This window comes from Petromyzon marinus, chromosome 60, assembly GCF_048934315.1.
Source record: "Petromyzon marinus isolate PM22_M1 ecotype Great Lakes invasive population chromosome 60, UKy_Petmar_22M1.pri1.0, whole genome shotgun sequence".
Classification (NCBI taxonomy): domain Eukaryota; kingdom Metazoa; phylum Chordata; class Hyperoartia; order Petromyzontiformes; family Petromyzontidae; genus Petromyzon; species Petromyzon marinus.
The window spans coordinates 5,585,633-5,589,893 of NC_133726.1; positions in this window are offsets into that span (position 1 = coordinate 5,585,633).

The following is a 4,261-nucleotide window of genomic DNA, read 5'->3' on the forward strand; positions in this document are numbered from 1 at the left end:
GGAGGGGCGGGGCGACGGGTGGAAGGGGCGGGGCTGACCGGGTTTGGCTTCCGTCTGCAACGGCAGCGGTGGGGGGCGGGGACGAGAGAAGGGGCGGGGCCAGAGAGTGAGGAAGGCGCGGCTTAGGAAGATACGTAAGGGGCGGGGCTAGAAAGTGGAGGGGCGGGGCTGGTGAGCGAAGGGGCGGGGACTGATCGGGTTTGGTTTCCGACTCTAACGGCAACGATGGGTGGAGGTGGGGGCGAGAGAAGGAAAGAGGGCGGGGGCTGCGGAGGGAAGAGGCGGGGCTACGTGAGGGGGGCGGGAGGCTCCAGCGGCGAGCGAGGGGGAGGGGCGTGGAGCGGGGGCTGTGGGGGAGTGGGTGGGGGCCACGCAGGCGAGGAAGCTTGGCTGAGTCACGTAGCCCGCATTGCCCAGCCATCGCGTGGCCAAGCTGATTCTGCTTGGCCGGACAGAGGAGGGGTGGAGGTGGGTGGGTGGGTGGATTGGTGGAGGTGGGTGGGTGGGTGGATTGGTGGAGGTGGGTGGGTGGGGGTGGAGAAGAAATGCTTCGCTTCGGATGACCGCTGCAAAGTATGATCTCGTGTTTTGATTTAGCGTGCTGATCTTTAAAGGTGCATTGAAAATTTGTGATACTCCGACCGATGCTCCTGCTGTTGTGGAGTGACTCATGCAGCCAGCTATGGCTGCATGGTTTGGTGGAACATGTTGTTTATGTCGTTTATTTTGAAATTTCGGTCACAGTTCCTGTGATCACTGTTACATTGCTTTTATGGCTTTATTTTGGTGATTTCAAAACGTTTTTTTTGTTTGGCCATGTTTGTTGTAGTACGGAGTTAGACTGATGGCTTTAATCTAAGTTGTCTTGTGGTTGTTGTTTGACTTGCATCCCACTGGGATTTTTGCACACAGCGTTGGTGTACGGTGTTTTTTCTGGAAATTTTTGCTGTTTTTTTTCCTGGATTTTTCTGTTTGCGCAGTCACATAGTCACTTTAAGATGTTTTCTTGTTCATGTTTTTTTTGTTTGTTGCGATTGCACGCGATTCAAGAGCCGAATGGCTCACAGGGCTCTCTACCAAATAAATGAAACTGAAGAGACGGTCCTAATTGCGGGGCTGCGAGGATGTGGAAGCCGAGTGTACCTGTCCAGCAGCCTCGGTCTTCAAGATCGACCTCTGTGGAGGAGCAAGAAGGAGGGTCGTGGAGGAAGCGACAGGGAAGTTGGACGCAGTTCGCCCTCCCCAACAACAGCGGAGGGGCAGAGGAGCGACGCTCGTAGCAATAATGAGCGGAACGCCGGGCGGGTTGAACGCAGCGAGTTGGCACAGTTGGGGGGAGGGGCACAGGTGGTGCATCTGCCAGTCGGCTTGGTCAGTCAACCCGCGGCACCTGGGTCTGTCCCTGTACACTTCACGTGCACCTGGTGCCATCACCGCCAGTTCGTGGAATTTAAACCACGCCCCCCCACACACACACAGCCACGCCCCCTTCTACTCGACCTGGGACCCATATCAGAAGAATCGGAACCTGTATTTATACTGCAGGAGGAATCCGATAAGCTATAAAGCTCTTTCTTTTTTTACAGATGTCCAGTAGGGGCACGGAGTAAAAACGTTACAACATATTCTTGGTTCTTTCGGTAAAGTCACGTAGAAGGGAACCAAGAATATGAATCCCTGCAGTCACGAAAGCTTTAAATCAAAAGTTACAACAACAGTCACAAAAGCACGATCGGAGTGCAAAGTACAAGAAATGTAATCAAATCAGCCAAACACAAACAAATACAAGGCTCAACCATCCCCATCCGACCAGGCAAAGCTCACTGAGACATTTCACTTATATTTTTTTGAGAAGCGATCTGGCCACAAATGGTAACTCAACAAAGTGGCTCCAATCATTTGGACATTTATCGCACCAAAAGAATCTAAATTCATCTAAATAATCTCTAACAGAGAGCGTCCGTGTCGATAATATCTGGAAACTTATGTGGTTATGCTTGCTCCACGTTGGCAGTCCAGCACAAGCACAAATAACGCAAACTCAACCCATTCGTCAATAACACTGCCATAAACTGATTTTATTTTTTATAGGCGACGTTTCGGGGCAATGGTCCTTCATTGAGATTATTTAGATTATTTCCACATGATTAGCCACTTTGTTGAGCTATAATTTGTGACCAGATCGCTTCTGAAAAATAAGTTATTATTTCAATGGGCTTTACCTGGTAAGATAAAAAAAACGTTTAATTGTATTTGCTTATTTATTTGTAAATGATTTGTTTACCTTTCATATACATTTACACTCATATCGTGGTTTGTAACTGTTGTCACGTTCTGACCCCGTGTCCCTACTGAAGCATCTGTGAAAAAGAGCTTCATAGCTCATCGGATTCCTCCAGTATCAATAAATATTCTGACTATAATATCACGTGATGGCTCTTAATGTGCCATTGCCATAAAACGTACTTCTATTGCTTCATTTTAATTCCTACATTTTGTTCCAGGCTTAACTTTTCTCTATCGTACTCGAGTATCCTTGACTGGATTTGTTTTTTTGTTCATGTAACTTGCTGACCCGCTCCCAACTGGACATCTGTAAAACAAAGCCGTCCATAAATGACGTCACGCACCTAGGGAGGGGGGAGAGTCAGACATTTGTGACTATGTGTGACGAGGGGGGGGGGGTTGAGAAATGTGACGTCACATCAAAATGCGCAACTTTAAATAAATTAAGAATTGTTATAACAACATTAATTGTTATAACAACACTCCTACGAAATCAGAGCGCAGCGCCACATTAAATCAATCACAATAGTTTAAAGCGATTTGAAGCATGTTTTATTTTCACAATGGAAATATGTTTGTTGTTTTTTTGGGGGGGGGGCAGAGCTTTGTGACGTCATATTTGTGGGGGGGGTCTGACTTTTTGTGACGAGTGGGGGGGGGGGTCAAAAATCGTCCAAAAATCGCGTGACGTCATTTATGGACGGTTCTTCAGCAGATTTCCTCCAGTTTGAATACAGATTCTGATTTCTGATCGTCAGCCGCATCACCCTGGGTTGTGTGGCCTGTACCGGGTTTAACGCGTAGGCTTTCGCGACCAATATGATCCATTCTGGAGGTTTTTTATTGTTAATTCTAATTACTCTAATTGTAAATGTTGTAGGTTTACTCTCCAACACACCCTTTGGGCTGTACTAGCAACGAATCGGCATGTTTTGTTTAAGTGACAAACCATACATACTGACTGTGGGGGTTTTAACGACACAATATTTACATTTACGCGATCTCTAACCCCAAAACAAAAACCGATATTATGGCTTATCGGGAGTTTCCCGCCTTCGGGAGGCAGGCGGGGCAAGCCGTCATTGCAAGCAAGCCCCGCCCCCCATCTCAGAGCCCCGCCCCCCATCTCAGAGCCCCGCCCCTCACCAACGTTCCAGGGGAGGGGGGAGTGGGCGCGTTCGCGCGCGCTGATTAGCCGCAGGCGCGAGCACGTGACCGCTCCCTCGCGTGCGCTCGGCGCGAGACTGGGAGGAGAGGTAGGGGAGGAAGGGGGGGATGAGGGGGGAGGGGTGGTGGGGGTGCTGTTTGGGGGGGGTGGGGTGGCGGAACCCACGTGGTCCCATCACCCCCCACCTCACTCACTGGCTCATGGCAGCCAGGGCAGCCACTCACGTGGAGGTGGCGAGTCCCATTCATGCCGAAAGGGAGAACGTGTGGAGCGTCGGCGTGCTGTGCCTGCGTGCTGTGCCCTGCCGTGCTGTGCCGTGCTGTGCCCTGCCGTTAATTGATTGATGCAGCATTGTCGTCATTTTCACTTTCGGGGGGGCGTGTATGGGCGCCGCGGTGGCGAGATGTTAACTACCTCGCCTGGTACACAGGAGGTCGTGGGTTTAATCCCGACCCTGACGCCTGCTGCTGCTGCTGTATATTTGGAGTTTGCGTCCTCTTTTTTTAATTTATTTTATTTTTTAGAGGAAACAAGAAGATGCTTGGTGTAGTCGGCACTTTGCTTCGTCCATCATTTAATTTTTTTTAGTTTTTTTCAACGCTCCCCACCCCTCTCGTGGCCGCATTTATTTTTTTATTTCTTTCAGATTCCCCCCCACCGGTCCACATTTAGAATCACCGTTCCTTCGGAGTTGTTTGGCTGCGATAAATTTCGACTCGATAAGCCACTCCGTTGTGCTATGATGCGTGGCCAGATCGCTTCTGAAAAAAAAGGCTATACAGCTCAGAGGGACTTATCTGGTCAAAT